Consider the following 15054-nt stretch of genomic DNA (forward strand, 5'->3'; position numbering starts at 1 on the left):
ATCTCGATCTATGCCAACCCAACAAACACCTTCGGATACATCTGTAGAGCATCTTTATAATCACCCAGTTACGTTGTGACGTTTGATAGCACACAAGGTGTTCCTCCGGTATTCGGGAGTTGCATAATCTCATAGTCTGAGGAACATGTATAAGTCATGATGAAAGCAATAGCAATAAAACTAAATGATCATTATGCTAAGCTAACGGATGGGTCTTGTCCATCACATCATTCTCTAATGATGTGATCCCGTTCATCAAATAACAACACATGTCTATGGTCAGGAAACTTAACCATCTTTGATTAACGAGCTAGTCAAGTAGAGGCATACTAGGGACACTCTGTTTGTCTATGTATTCACACATGTACTAAGTTTCCGGTTAATACAATTCTAGCATGAATAATAAACATTTATCATGATATAAGGAAATATAGATAACAACTTTATTATTGCCTCTAGGGCATATTTCCTTCATAATCATGATTCCTTGCACTCATTTGTAAATCTCAGTATCAGACGACGGCTCGATAAGATTTAGCAAAACCTTCTTTTAATGTCACTTAAACTAACTTGCGAAAGGCTTTAGTTTGTAGTACGTTGGTTAGAGTATCTCCAACGCTGTTGTGTGCATCACGATGATACAGAGGCCAGGGCTTTGGAAGAACTTTTTTTCTCCAACAAAGTCCCTTTTCCTAATATAATCCATCTATTAGGGTTGTTGGGCCAAAAACATGCTTCAGAACTTACCCACTTTGCCCAATAAACTATTAGTGTGTTCCACTAATTCACCCCAACTCCCCAGTGTCTAGAGAAATTTGGCTCTTCCTATGCCCCTTCCAATAAGTGTCACGTTAGTGTGTCACCACCAAGCCCTCCGGCATCCTTACCACTATCGTAGGCCGGCCGCCATCCTCCTGCTGTGGCCCGCCGCCGCCAGCCGCCATCCCCGTCAGAGACAGATAGGGAGATCACATTGCTAAAGTGAGCCATGTAGGCCAGGTTAGGTATTGGGGAGGAGATTTCTGACGACATGAGGAAGTACCACACCTGCAAACCCAATAAAAATAGGATTTCGCTACAAATAGAACGTCGGATTTATTAGGATGGCCAAGCAAACATTTTTTATGGCAAATTATGTTGTCGCGAGGATGTCAATTTTCTATAGCAAGCATGACAAATCCTTGTCATGTTCAGTTTTTTGCTAGGTTTTGCCATGCTTACTAAAAAAATTGTCATCCTCAGCGCAATATAATTTGCCATAAAAATATTCAATTCGACATGGTTAAAAATCTGACGTCAAATTTCTAACATTACCGTAAAATTACTGGAGAGGTCCAATAACCACTTGTTAGTGGAGAATTGTTTTGGAACCTATCGGAGATGCTCTTAGTGAGTACATGTAATGGCAACACTTTGGGCTCTTATTTGTTCTGTTCTGTGCACACGATCCAAGCAATTGTATATTTTTGTTCTCGTGGCTTTCTATACTACGGCGCGCTCAGGTTGTACTACGTATACTAGTACCCCGCGCATGAGCGGTTGGAATGTTGGCGTAGTTTTGTTTTCTTTGGATAATGTTGGATGTAGTTAAACAAACTACACATTATATGGCAGCTAGCTCGGGGTACATAAATACAATAGTCTTGCTATGTGTCAGTCGATTAAGACTTTATTAAGTCTCAGCCGATGCTATATCCGTGAGATCCTACATTAAAATTCGCGCAATTTTTTTTCCAGTTTTTTCTTTTTCTCTCTTGCAAGTTATGTCACTTGATTGAGATTTCGTTAATTCTTAGTCGACTGAGACCTAGCCACACCCTAAATACAAAGGATGAACTAGAGTGATGCATAGACCCAAAAAAAACCTAGAGTAATGCATGCTATCCTCCATCATTTGCGAGATGGAAAGGCAAATTTATTTAAACTCACAATATTATATAACGCATGGATATGCTTAGAGCAACTCTAGCAGAACCCGCATCCCGCCGGCCCGCAAAACGCGTTTGCAGTTCTCGCAAAACCCCTTTTGCGGGCCGTTTTGGACGGCCACAGATGCAGACCCCTCAAACGGACCCGTAAAAAGCATATTCGTGGAATATGTTTTTTTACGGGTCGGCTATGCGGGGTCTGCTCTTTGCGCCGCTGCATCCCGCATCTCATCGGCCCGCAAATATCAAATCCAACATAATACAACAATCGAAAGTAAAACTAAATTATTCAAATCAAACATAATACAATAATCATCCACATTACAAATAATTATTCAAATCACCATAGCAAACTTAAATAATGCAATACAAAACTTGTCATGAATACAAATACAAATGAATACAAAAATGAGTCACTGTCCAGCCCTTTGCCAATGGTGCTCAATGAGATCCTCCTGAAGTTGAAAGTGGGTGTTTGCATTTTCAATCTCCTTGTATGTTTGAAGAAAGCCGCCCGACGGTCGATCCTCGCCTCCTCTTCCGGTTCTCGTCTTCGTGCTCCTTCACGGCAAGTGCCATGACCAATGTTTGCTGCCGAAAGTTCGCAAGCATAGTCTCAACATCCGAGTCGTCCGAATGGGGCGAATCGGAGAGCAAGAACTTCTCGCACGGACTCAACTCCATCTACATGTGCACTGGCGCGTCAAATTGACTATACTGCTCGCAAAAATCACAATAAAAACGCACTAACCGGTGGCGGACGCGGGTGGGTGATCCCGGGCGGCGACGAAGTGGCGGGCCCGACGGTGGTCGATCCCCGGCGGTGGCAGCGACGAGGGCGGCTCTTCTCGCCAGATCCCGGGAGGGTGCAGCGTCTCGGCGCAGGAGGGTGTGGGGCGGCCCCGCGGACCGATTCGGCCCGCAGATTTGGCCGGAATCGCCGGCGGCGGGCGGGCGGAAGCAAGGGCGGTCGGCGGCGGAAGGAAGGGGAAAGCGCAAGGGCAGAAATGTCCCTCCCGCCAACTGCTGCTGTGTGATGCAGGGCACCGCAGCCGCGAGGGGGAAACCCGCGTATTCCCGGGTTGGGGTCAGGATTTTTGTTGGAAATATGCCCTAGAGGCAATAATAAATGGTTATTATTATATTTCTTTGTTCATGATAATTGTCTATTGTTCATGCTATAATTGTGTTATCCGGAAATCGTAATACATGTGTGAATACATAGACCACAACGTGTCCCTAGTAAGCCTCTAGTTGACTAGCTCGTTGATCAACAGATAGTCATGGTTTCCTGACTATGGACATTGGATGTCATTGATAACGGGATCACATCATTAGGAGAATGATGTGATGGACCAGACCCAATCCTAAGCATAGCATAAAAGATCGTGTAGTTCGTTTGCTAGAGCTTTTCCAATGTCAAGTATCTTTTCCTTAGACCATGAGATCGTGTAACTCCCGGATACCGTAGGAGTGCTTTGGGTGTACCCAACGTCACAACGTAACTGGGTGACTATAAAGGTACACTACGGGTATTTCTGAAAGTGTCTGTTGGGTTGACACGGATCGAGACTGGGATTTGTCACTCCGTATGACGGAGAGGTATCTCTGGGCCCACTCGGTAATGCATCATCATAATGAGCTCAATGTGACTAAGGAGTTAGCCACGGGATCATGCATTACGGTACGAGTAAAGTGACTTGCCGGTAACGAGATTGAACAAGGTATTGGGATACCGACGATCGAATCTCGGGCAAGTAACGTACCGATTGACAAAGGAAATTGTATACGGGATTGGTTGAATCCTCGACATCGTGGTTCATCCGATGAGATCATCGTGGAACATGTGGGAGCCAACATGGGTATCCAGATCCCGTTGTTGGTTATTGACCGGAGAGGCGTCTCGGTCATGTCTGCATGTCTGCCGAACCCGTAGGGTCTACACACTTAAGGTTCGGTGACGCTAGGGTTGTAGAGATATTAGTATGCGGAAACCCGAAAGTTGTTCGGAGTTCCGGATGAGATCCCGGACGTCACGAGGAGTTCCGGAATGGTCCGGAGGTGAAGAATTATATATGGGAAGTCCAGTTTCGGCCATCGGGAAAGTTTCGGGGGTTATCGGTATTGTACCGGGACCACCAGAAGGGTCCCGGGGGTCCACCGGGTGGGGCCACCTATCCCGGAGGGCCCCATGGGCTGAAGTGGGAAGGGAACCAGCCCTTAGTGGGCTGGGGCGCCCCCCCTTGGGCCTCCCCCTGCGCCTAGGGTTGGAAACCCTAGGGGTGGGGGGCGCCCCACTTGGCTTGGGGGGGAAGCCACCCCCCTTTCCCCTTGGCCGCCGCCCCCCCCCCCATGTAGATGGGTTCCAGGGCCGGTGCCCCCCCCCCTCCAGGGGGCCTATAAATAGTGGGGGGAGGGAGGGCAGCAGCACCACAGCCCCTGGCGCCTCCCTCTCCCCCTGCAACACCTCTCCCTCCCGCAGAAGCTTGGCGAAGCCCTGCCGGGATCCCGCTACTTCCACCACCACGCCGTCGTGCTGCTGGATCTCCATCAACCTCTCCTTCTCCCTTGCTAGATCAAGTAGGAGGAGACGTCGCTGCTCCGTACGTGTGTTGAACGCGGAGGTGCCGTCCGTTCGGCACTCGGTCATCGGTGATTTGGATCACGGCGAGTACGACTCCATCAACCCCGTTCACTTGAACGCTTCCGCTCGCGCCCCTCAAATTTTTTTGCGGGCCGGGGCAGGATGCGGGGTCTGAACGGACAGGTTTTTCCGCCACTGCCCGCATTTTGACGGTTATTTTGCGGATCGGGGGCGGATGCGGGGTCTGCTAGAGTTGCTCTTAGGCTTGCACATATGCATGGCTGGAAGCAGACATGCATGATACATATGTCAAATTGTCAACTTTGATCCATGGAGACGATCGAGAGAATAGTGCATGTTTTGGCAGCTTCCCCTTGGCCTCGGGCGCCAGTGCCATCGATCACCATGCACGTGCTAGCTAGCTTGTGGATCTGCAATTTTTCTGTTCTTCCTTTTTCGTGCGAGACCCAATGCTATGCACATACACTCATCCGTTTAAACGTACGCATGCATATTCTACCTCTACAAGCAGCTCCGAGAGATCGATCATCTGTATTAAGATTAAGACTTGAACCCGGTGTATAGATTTGACCGTAAGAAACCTAACCATGTCGGTCAGTTTGCGGCTTGTCTGCATTATTGGTTGCATGGGAGGCAGCATGTGTAGAGTACACATGGATCGACGGATCTCTATCGGCCATGTCTCCTGCTGGCTATGTAGTACGTACTAGTGACAACCCCGGCGTTGTTTGGGGATCCATCCATCCATCCATGACGTGTCGTGATGCATACTCCCTTCGTCTTTAAAAGAGTGTACGTCCAATTTTACTAAAGAGTCAAACTATCTCAAAATTTGACCGAGTTGTGCAAAAATATATCAATGTTTGTGAAACCAAATAGGCATATGATGAAAATATATTTTATTATGAATCTAATGCTACTGATTTAATGTCATAAATATTGATGTATTATTGTATAAATACGGTTAAACATAAAAAAATTTGACTTTTTAATAAAGTTGGAAGTACACTCTTTTAAGAACGGAGGGAGTATGTAGTTGGCTAGCTAGGCTGTGAGCTCTAGCCGCCAAATCCACGAGTACTCCCGGGAGTCGTGGCCTCCTTGTTGCTTACCGCCCATTGCCCGATTCCCTGGCATCTATGCATGCAAGCATGGTGTACGTGATTGACATTGACGCACGGGCGGGCATGTACGGTGGTAGGCAATCAGTGGCGGACCCACCATTGGGGCGAGCTGGGGCGGCCGCCCCGGATCGCCGGCAGCGGAGTATCGAACCCCACGTACGTATCTTTCCTCCGGCAGGCATCAGAAGTTCAGAAAACAAAAAGGCAGCGGCGGCGGTGCTGTTTCTCTGTTTCTGTGTGACTGCATTGAAGGGTTGTGGGAGAAAGAGATTTGGGCTGGTCCGTTGGTGGATTGGGCTACGTTTATTAGTTACTACAGCCCACTGTACAGGCCCAAGTGCCCAATTGATCTGTACTGCAATCGAGACGGAGAAAGAAATTCCCAATCGATAGAGAAAAATCGCTTCCAGCCGCTCCCCTCGACCTAGCCAGACGCAGCCGTTCCCCAATCAATTTTGTAGCTCGTTTGGAAATTAAAATGGGATCATATTGTGGCATAAGTGAGCATTTCAAGCAACAAGAGTCTATGTTAGTAGTTTACTACTCGCTCCGTCTTGAAATACTTATCGGGGAAATGCATAATAATGGATGTATCTAAAACTAAAATACGTCTAGATACATCCATTTCTCCGACAAGTATTTTCGGACGGAGAAAGTAGTTTTTAAAAACTTTTTTATTCTTTTGTTGCTGAATGCCACTCCCTCCCTCCCTAAGATTTTAATACGAAATACATACGGATATATATACAGATATATTTTAAAACGTGGATTCACTCGGAACAAAGAGAGTATGAGTTTTGGTTGAATAGAGTTGCATTTGTGCCAAAAAAATTAGACGTTAAATGTTCGCCCCAGCTAACTTCAATTCCTGGGTCCGCCACTGTAGGCAATGCAGCCATAATTTCAAGGGACAATTCCATTTTTCTCCCTAATTTATGCCCACTCTCATTTTTACCCAAAAAAATAGGAGCATGACTGGTTTGCTGTCAATATTTGGCTAGTCAAATGTTGGCAATACCAAGACTTGCCAAATATTCATGACTTTATGTGAGATAGGCAAGGCAACCCGGTAACCAACCAATTACTAGCCAATATTTGGCACAATGCCAAACATTGGCATGTCAATTTTTGGCACCAAACCAATTGCTCCCTCTGTTCTTTTATATAAGGTGCATTTGTTTTTTGATAAAATTCCAGAATGTAAGGTGCGTTTTTTCTAATTTCTCATAATTCACTCGTTAGCCCTCCAGAAAAAGGGAAAGAATCTCTCTCCTGATTGTTTGTATCTCTCCTGTAGCAAAAGAAGGAAACTATCTCTTTGTCGACTGCATGTATCTCTTACTTTCCTGGACTAACTGATTTACTTGCCACTAACCAACAAATTTGTCAAGGATAATTTCATCCTAACATGTCCATAATTATGTGTCTTGGTCACCGTGCCGAAAATAATACACCATACATAAAGGAAAGGAGGGAGTATGTTTTAGGGCATTTCTAACCGATCCCGAATACGGTCATAAAGGAGTAAATTTTCGGTTTACTCCCTTACGGCGGACCTAGCCGATCCCCTAAAAACATTAATGGAGTATAATTTTTACTCCAACTCCCTATTCCCCCAAGATTTTCCTAAATATACTCCATTGTGCGACGGCGGAGTAAAACTTCCTCTCGCCCTCCCGCATCGCACTGCCTCCCGCCCTAGCCGCCGCCACCGATGACCTCCGAGCCGAAAAAAGCTTGGGGATGACAAAGAACCATCGGGTCGAAGCTCCGCCTCCAACCGCGCCAATGGTGTCCGGGATGGCCACCGCGTCACCGGCAACGGCACCCCACCCTCCCGCCACACCCTAGCGGAGGTAAACGGGCTAGAAAGCCGACGACCGTGGCGTCGGCGCTCGCCGAGGCGGCCTCCAAGAAGAAGATGTAGCAGACCGCGATGGTGCCTCGTCCAAAGCCTACACCTCGTGCGGCAACTCCGGCTGCCCCTATGGCGACTGCTCCGGCGCGAGCGGCGGCCGCAGCCGGCAACAAAAAACGCGGCCGCCAAGTGCTCGATGAAATGCCAACAAGGTAAAAAATAAAACCTCGCGTCCCGTTGGTATTCGATAGTGATTGTTCGTGATTTTTTATAGTGCTTGCTTTGACAATGTAGAGTGGAGATGAACACGGTCGAATTCCTTGCATCATTTGAGTTCTCGGCCACCATTGGCCTTGATGATCTCAACTATGACTCATTTTGGGATCATTCGGCCACCCAAGACACGGAGGAGGCCGAGGAGGAGGTCGAAGAGGTGGTGGCCGAGGAGGAGGTGGTGGCCGAGGAGGAGGTGGTGGAGGTGACTGAAGCAAGCACCAAGGCCTCAAGGAGCCGCACCCAAAACTACAACCAAAAGGAGGACCTTGTGCTTTGCGACACGACCAAATTTTATTTTACTACGCTAAACTATAGGGGATCAACTAGGTGCGGCCACCGTTAGTGGAGTAAAATTTTGCTTCACTAACTTTACTCAAACTTTTACTCCACTAAGTTTTAGGGGGTCGTCTAGAAATGCCCTTAGGTGCTCAATTTTGCCACTCTTCCGTTAGAAGCTCCAATGGAAATACCCTTCCGTGCCGTTTTCGTCCGGTCAAACGGGTTTGACCGTCATCAAGACATTTGCTGGACATGGTTGCCCCTGTGTGCATGTGCCACTGACGTGTGGGGCCTACCCTTTTAAAAAAGAAAAAACTCCCACTCTATCACCTCCCCCCTCTCTCTCACTTACATGTGGACCCCAACAAAAAAAATATAAAAAGCTCTCTCACAATCTGCCTATCCTGACATGTGGGCCACGGGACCCACCGCGGGGTCAACATCAGTGCACGCGACTTGGCTGGTGCCTATCGCCGGCGTGGGTCTTGGAGCTTGAGGCGGCAGAACAGGGGCTATTCCGGTAGGCGGCAGAGGGCACGAAAGCGGCGAAGTGGTGGCGCTAGGCGAAGCTGCGGCGAGGTCAGGGAGGTCCAGTGCAACGGTAGTGACAGCGGTGTCGGTCGCCAGAGCACGGTGTCGCGAGGAGGCGGACGGAGGAAGAGAAGCTCGTCGTGGTGTTGTCTGGCGAATTCGCGAGGTCGTCTCGGAGCTGAGGAAGCGGCAGGGGCATCGGGGCTCGTCAAATCTGGTCAAATCGGGCGCAGTGGCTAGCTGTCGGAGGTGCGGAAGTGAAATGGGTTGCGGATGAACTGTATATTATCTTCTTCTTTTTTGTCAGTTTGAAATTTTGTATCTATGTTTTGTTATGAGCATTTGCATGATTGATATGATGGATTCTTTTTAGTTTCGCAAAATAAAAGATTCTTCTAAGATAAATGCATTCTTGAGTCTCTACATCCGAGGATCTTCACAACCTAATTAATTTCTTACGGCATCTCAGATCATCGGATTAAAGGGGAGAGAAAGGGAGCACCTATTACTCGGCCACGTGGGAAAAAATTGCGTCACTCGCTTCGCTTGTACCACTAGTTTTTTCATCCAGCGGCCAGAAGCATATCACACACTATTTATTTTATTCCTCCCGCCGCCTGTGGTCGATGGCGCTCCCGCGCACGCCTCGCTGCACCGCCCTCTCCTTAACTGTAGCCCACAACCTCCCAAAGCAATCCCCTCAACGTCGACGACCACACCGCACCAGTCAAGTTTCGCAATCGCCCTCACCGTCGCCGCCGCGGAGCCGGCTCCTGCTCGTTCACGGCTCGCACTCACCGTGAAGTTTGTGGCCTCCCCCTCTCCTGCTCGGGGTGAAGCAAAAGTGACTGATGTAGAGGTGCCTAATATTTAGCAAATTTGAGGCAACACGTGTTCAATGGAAAAATTGGATTTACCCCGTCTCCACACGCAGTCGGCACCTCCTCTCCAAAAGTGCTTAGGGTTCCTCTACCTTCCGTAGCGCCACTGCCGGTCCACCTCGTCTCCGGTGGCTCTAGGGTCATGGAGACGCAATGGATCTCGGCCCTTACTGGTGGGAGGGTTTCATTTTTAAATGTTTCTTCGAGTTTTAGTTAGGGTTTGTGTCATGCTCGGGAAGGCGAGATGGCAGCGGAAGATGGAATAAGGTTTCTTCCCACTTAGTCCCCGTCCCGATAGTGCATCTAGCATTGTCGGAGGGCGTGCGGAGGTATGTCTCCGGCGGATCTCGCAGCATTCGGTCGGTGGTTGTTTTTGGTAGATCTACTCGGATCCTATCTTCGTTCGCCTACATGTGTCTTTAGGTTGGATCCTTCTGATCTACACTTCTCTTCATCGACGACGGCTGCTATTTTGGTGCGCTGGTTCTATGGGACCTTAGCACAACGACATCCCGACTGTCTACTACATCAAGTTTTGCGCGGCTCCAGCGAGGCAAAGGCGACGACAGTGGCGTGCCTTCGGCTCGCTTCAGTGTTGGTAGTCGACACTCGGTGGTCTACGGAACTGGATGTAATTTTTATTATTTGTGACGTTCGTTGTACTGCCATGATTGAAGATGAATAGATCAAAAGTTTTCCAGCAATTTCTTTTGCAAAATTGGATTTAGCGCACAAAGAAGTCCACGTGCGTGGGCTCTATTATGTTCTTGACAATCCTCTTTTTTGCGAGGTTTTTTCTTTTGGCAGAAAGAGATGCGAGGTACTTTTGGTACACTGGTCCACAGCATTATTATTATTTTGATTTGTTGTTGTTGTTGAAACAAATGTTGAATCAACGTGCGCCTGTGTTGGACGCGATCTGAATAGGGTATGCGTACATGCATGCTGTTCCTCCTGCTACTCATTGCATGGTACCTACCTATTGCATCATCTTCCTAGGTACAGTACAATACAACCAATCATGCATGCATGCATGCACCCTGATCTCGATCGATGGATGGATCGTATCCCTCTCCAGTCCTTGGAGCTTTCTTCAGCATAGATGCACTTGTCCTCTTCTCAGTGTACCGGCCTCCGTCGCACTGTTGGTATCCAATGTTGATGTTTGCCACATGTACAATCTTAGAGCATCTCCAATAAATTTTTTGCAACACTGACGTCCAACTGATCAACAACGATCGATGATAGAGTGCATTCCAGATTTTACTCTCTACTTTGATGTTTTTTTACGCCAGTAACCCCATTTGACAATCCCGCCACGTCCCACGTGTGCCGAATGGCCTGGGCCCACCTGGCCGGTCGCTCTCAAAAAATTAAACAGGGTAAAAACTGGTAAACTTTCGCTTCATAGAATAATTTGGACGAAAATTAGTAAATGGTGTAGTTAGTGTCAAGAGTGTCAAAGCAGAGGGTAAAAATTGGAATTAAGAGGATGCTCTTGCCTCCAGGCAGATCCCAGGACTAGGATAGGACAGAGCAGTGAGATAGTACTGGGGACAAGCAGGAGGGAACAGATCCGTTGGAGGGAGAGAGAAAGGAACGCTGTCCCCCTGGCCACCTTACATGTCCATCCATCCATCAATCCAAGGCCCCCAAGTCCCGAGAAGATCACCATGGATACCATCATCACCAGTTCACCACCACCACCGCCATACAGATCAATCCATGCATCCTCCCACATTCCATTCCCACACAACATCGGATTGTTCACCGCAAATGTATAGTGGTACATTTGTTTGCTTGGCCCGTGTAAAGTGATCCGTTTTTAGTGATCCAAGACCAAGAGATGTGAGGAGTTGCTCTTCCGGGCCACCGATATGGTGGGAGAGTTGTTGGGAACATGAACATCAGCTACATGCACCTAAACTACTACTGCTACTAGCATAACTGTGTGTGTAATCATAAGTGATCCTACTACCAGTGTTATGCCACCAGCTGGGTGGTGTTCCAGCCGTGTGATCATGTGCCAAGAAGCTGCCCACATGTCAACCAAGCACAAATATATATAGTGCGGCGCTATAGCCACACCAATTGCTCCTTCCTATGAGGATCACCACATCTATCTGGAGGGAAATGTAATAGTGGAGTGGAGGCTCACAAAACGACGTAAGTAATCAGCTGCTGCACCTTATTTTTAAAAAAATGAATTAATGTCTACGAAAAAATAGAGATGTCGACTTTATTTAGGTAGAGTTGAGGATGAAACTCAGACGGCCTAGTCCACCATATATGCATGGTGCTACCCAGCAGGTCCGAGGGCATAGCCAGGATTTAGACATGAAAGGAATGGACGGAGGCGAAAAAGCCATTGGTTACAGACGAGGCAAAACATTACGATACAAGTCTCAAGATAACATTGGCAACAAGGCATGAAAACGTACGATTAGAACTACGGGAAAAAATTGCATTTAAATTGAGCTCTACGAGCACCAGTGGCGGACCAGTCAGTAGATGTCATTATACGTGATCTTTGTAGCTATTTCCTTCTTCATAAAGAAGAACATGTATGGCCGAAGAATGTCGTCTCCCATTTTATTTCGAAGGCATGTCTTGATTATTTTAAAATGCATGAAGAACGAACAAGTGCAAGGAAAATTAGTGAAATAAGTGTACTAGAATTAATGATGGTTCTTTTCCTAACCCGGTATATGGATAGTCTCTCATGTATGACTAATACGGGCCGTCCAAAACTAGAATCGCGTTGCTTCATCTTGCTTGTTATGAGGGAGCTCCCAAATATGTTGGCTCTAACCGTGCTAGGTCCCTTTCATATCCGATGCTTCCAATTTTACATTGTTCTGCAACTTCTACTAGTGCCGCCACATTTTTTGCTCATCAGATTGCATATCAATATGAATTGGATTGGAACTGTCATATATCTTCACATGTTACTCCTCAGATGGATTTACATTTTCAACATTAGGAATGATGTAACCTAAAGTTGAAGCAGTATGCTTGAAAAAGAATTTACCCCTCTAGTTGTTGGTGTCTTTCGCTTCACCTTTAACTTTGGGCATAACATAAAGCACATAATTCATAGACTAATCTTTTGTCTTTTTTGCGAGAAACTAATCTATTGTTTTATACACAATTGTACTGATTAACCAGACTAAGATCATAATTCATTAAAACAATGTTTCGTGATATCCCACCATCTATTTTTTTAGTCTAAACACACCCTCTTCATTAATCAATGACAATGTTAATCGGAATACAATTGATATCAGGAGGCTGTAGGAGCCAGAGATGTCTACCAACAGTAAGACCTAGAGCATGTTTAGCAAGGTTATGTGCCTCAAAATTTGATTCTCTCCCCTCGAAAGTGAAGGAGCAAGAACTTCTATAAACAATTGTACTCATCCATCGAGGTTGTTATCTCCCGGATAATATTCCCGCGTAGCCCTACGGTTCCATTCTTGGTGCCACTGACTATGCTCTTGCAATCAGACACAACTTACAGACGTTGCAGAGAGAGATCATTAGCCAAAGCTACACCTTCTCGGTATGCAAGAGCTTCTAATGTTATTGGGTCAGTCACCCCTGGGATCACACATGTTGAGGCATCAAGATAAAGGCAGCTTGAGTCTCTGGATGCAATAGTGAAAGAGACAGCCCTAAAGCCTCTGGAGACGGCACCATCAACTTTGATCTTCGACATCCACTATCGAGGTGGAGTCCATTCAACCCGTGCACCGCTGAGGTTGCTGCTTGTTGCCTAGAAACAACTTGCGCATCGAAGGTTGAAGATCCGCCAAGTATCTTTGAACAAACATATGGGTCACGTGGAGGCTATGAAATCATTCTCATGCAAGGCCTTCCCTCTAGTGTGCAATATGGTCCAAAGAGTGACCAACATGACCACAAAATCCACATGCGGTATTTTTTTAGAGAAAAGGCCAGAGCCCGACTTTATAAATAAAGCCACCAGGCAGAGTCATAACAAACCACAGCAGACACCACATAGCACACACAGAGTATCAACCAGGGCCACAAAGGCTAAAGTAGAACGTACATGGCTCCCAGGCCAGTACACGGCACGTAGGCCGGAGAGACTAAAGACTGCAAAAAGGGCCAACAACTCCTAATTGCCGGCTTGAATTGGAGAAAGGGAGATAGCAGAAGCCCGAATCTTGGCTATCATCAAATCAAACGCGTCCCTGTCCTCCTCCTTAGTCAATAATCTCCACTGCTGCAAGAATATGCAAGTCTTAAATAAGCAATCAGCAGGTTTAGCAGGAAAAACATGTTCAATAGTAATATTTGTTTCTTGTCGTCCAGAGAGTCCAGCACATCGCTGCCAAGCCCACCCAAAACATTCTCCTCTGGGCCCCAACCAAGTTAATGGCCAAGAGTCGAAGGTCAGAGAAGGAGGAGGGTCTCCAGGGAACATACAACCAAGATATGATACAACACCAGAATAATTTAGCCAGTACACAGTTAAAGAAAATATGCATCGTGTCTTCTCTAAGCCCACACAAGGCGCAGCGATCAGACCCAGGACCATTACGTTTGCGGATCTGGTCACCAGCCGGCAACCGCCCACGAGAGGCTTGCCAGAGGAAAATCTTAATCTTAGGAGGGATACGAGCCCTCCATATCCACTTGAATTTGGTAGTGGTGGACCCAGAAATCAGCTTACCATATAACGACTTCACAGAAAAACGACCCGAGGGGGAGTGGGGCCAGACCACCGTGTCCTCCTCCTCCGAGAGCAAAGGGAAGAAGGCAACAAGGCGGTGCCATTCAACCAACTCTTCAGGAGAGAGAGAGAGAGAGAGAGAGAGAGAGAGAGAGAGAGAGAGAGAGAGAGAGAGAGAGAGAGAGAGAGAGAGAGAGAGAGCGATGCAGTTGCAGGTCCCAGTTATTGGAAGCGAGCTCAAAGATTGAGATCTCAGGGTCAGGGCAATAAGAAAAAAGAAAAGGAAAAGAATTTGCCAGCGTGGTCGAGCCGCACCACCAATCAAGCCAGAATCTAGTGGATCTACCGTTGTGAACAACAAACTTGACGAGACCTTGGAAAATGGGCCTGAGTTTAACGAGGTCTCTCCAGAACTGAGAGGCCCCGGAGGCGCGGGCAAACAAAGGACTATTGATATTGACATAGTGCTATTCAAGTTTACGGTGCACGGTATTGATATCAACCTTATATCATTATCATAGTGAAGATCCAGCACCGTGCACTAGGTTCTCTAGTTTGAGTTACTGCTGCTACTAGGTATTGATATGCAAGTCCCCAAACCGCCAAACGCACCAGGCCATGGTACAATCAAGTAACGAATGTTTCCATGGGTCAGCTACTCCGCATAGTCCGCAATAAGATGCTTGTATCCTGGTATTGTAGCATCTCGTCGTATGTTGGGTCTGTTCTTGCTGATCTCTTGGCGTCTTGTCAAGTGCTAGCATCCAACGGTGCTGCTATGTAACGCTGATAGAGAGCATTAGCAGCATACTACTCACTTAGGCCTGGCCCACAATAGCTAACACCTATTTGCAAATTCATTTAAAAATCAAA

Source organism: Aegilops tauschii, chromosome 4 (genome assembly GCF_002575655.3).
Source record: "Aegilops tauschii subsp. strangulata cultivar AL8/78 chromosome 4, Aet v6.0, whole genome shotgun sequence".
NCBI lineage: Eukaryota > Viridiplantae > Streptophyta > Magnoliopsida > Poales > Poaceae > Aegilops > Aegilops tauschii.